The following is a 2,115-nucleotide window of genomic DNA, read 5'->3' as shown; positions in this document are numbered from 1 at the left end:
CATCAAACGTTGTAGCAAACGACTGGAACTTCACGGGACGCTTCACGTTGATCTCAGACTGAAGGCAGACGGGGGGTGGACCGGGTCCAGGAGGGTCCAGGAGGGTCCAAGCTGGGAGCTCAACACTCTGAAGACATTTATTTAAAGGCTTTGGGACATTTCTGCGTTCTCCTCTCTGTCACAACATTTAGACTGCAAAGTTTTATGATCCATTCAGACACTCCTCTCCACTACGAAGCTCAGTGTGGTAGTAGCTGAGAGTCATCCCCAACAAGGAACTGATGACGAGTCAGGAAGATGACTGGAGTTTAAAGCTCTGGACTGAAAGGTGGCGGGTGATAGGCATTCTCGCAGGACATTTAATTCCAGTTTCAGATTTGAGCTGAATGAAAACAGACGGCAGGTTCGTTAAATCCTGACAAATTATTTATTCAGAATAAACTGCAGAAATCTGAAGAAACGTTTGTGTAGAAAAGATCGATTCTCTTACAAATCCCTCAGGAAGCTGCGGCGCCGACCTAAAGTTTAACGTCTGTGCAAACAAAACCAAGAAGCCAGTAGAACGTCACATCCAGTAACAGAACGGAGAAAAGAGCGTGCACGAGTGCACGAGGGGAGTGAACGATCCGTTGTCAATACGAGCGGAGCCTCGGGGGGTCTCCTGAAGTCACAAAACGATTCCCTGAACAGAAATAATCTGTAATCTGGAGGAGGCTCGCCGTTCAAACTCTCCTTTAAACGACTTCAACACGACGTGCACGTGACTGGGCTGCTGAGGAGAAGCCCAGTCACGTGCACGTGACTGAGCTGCTGAGTATGTCCTCAGGACCAGCTCCTAAACTTCTCGCTGAGCAGGTGAATCATCTGCAGCTCTTCAACCAAACTGCTCAGGGGCCACACATCCAGCAGTTACGGTCATTTAGTTTATGGATTAAAGTCTGGTTTTACTTCAAATGACACCGTTGGGCCCAACTGAGCTCCCCTGCGGGCCTGATCTGGCCCCCGGGCCGCCGCTTGAACAGCCCTGACCTCGTTCATGTCGGTGAGTCGCTCTAAAGGATCGACGCATAAATCATCCAACCTGTTTGTTCCCAAACAGAAAAAAAGGCGATGACAAGTCTGTAAATGTTCAAGAATACCAACCACAGTTTTCCCTTTTCTGTAGAAATAATCTGTCTCTGGCGCCGTCAGATTATCGGCTGCTGTGGCCGTTTCATGACAGCTTTTAACTCGGGAGTTATCAGTACGATCTCGATGCAGATTTGTAAATAAAAAGTTTATTCAGCCGTTTTTAGACTTTAACGTGTTCTGGTTTTTATTTTCACCCTGTTTCAGGTCAGATTACAGATAATCTGGCTCCTTGGACGGGAATTAAAAGAAACGGGGTCTGGATGAAGACTTTTGAACGCTAAAACGAAAACGCTGAAGTCCAGATGAATAAAAATCATTTGGTTTTCTTGATTTATCGACCCAAACAGAAATAAACTGACCTAATAATCCTGTATAAATAAAACTTAAAGGGATAGTTCAGCTCGTTTGAAGTGGGGTTCAGTGAAGCTTTAATATCTCAAATGTTGTTCGATCTCTGATGGAGCTCGGTTTGTTCAAACAGATTAATTCTGACCAGACCAACAACCTACCAGCTAATATGAAGTGAAGCACTTCAAATGGCTCTAATCCCTGTGAGGAAACTCAACATCTGATGGATTAAGCGTGCAATCTGAAGCTGATGGCGACGTAAAGGTAAAAGTTCAGTGAAAAGAGAAAAGCTGAAGAATTAACGTCACATCAGGAGCGACACGCCGACAGATTATCTTCCAGATGTGGTGCTTTTTTTGACAGAACACCTAATTCCCCTCAAAAAATATGAACAGAATATCGAGGATTATGTAGTTTCACATTCAAAGACTGTAGTTTTATAAATCCAGCCTTCTGTTTAGTAATTATGCTGATGTGACGTTTGCCCGGTTAAATCATCGTCCCTCTTTTTAATTAAACAATCCACGCGTCTGTTTCTACCATTATTTTGAAAGAACAAGGAAGTAGATAATACGGTCCTGGGTGGCCCCGCCCACAACGATCCGTCACTGTTGGAAACGAAGGACTAAAACAAAC

This window comes from Nematolebias whitei, chromosome 11, assembly GCF_014905685.2.
Source record: "Nematolebias whitei isolate Nwh7 chromosome 11, NemWhi1, whole genome shotgun sequence".
NCBI classification, from domain to species: Eukaryota; Metazoa; Chordata; class Actinopteri; order Cyprinodontiformes; family Rivulidae; genus Nematolebias; species Nematolebias whitei.
Note: the sequence above shows the minus strand (reverse complement) of the source record.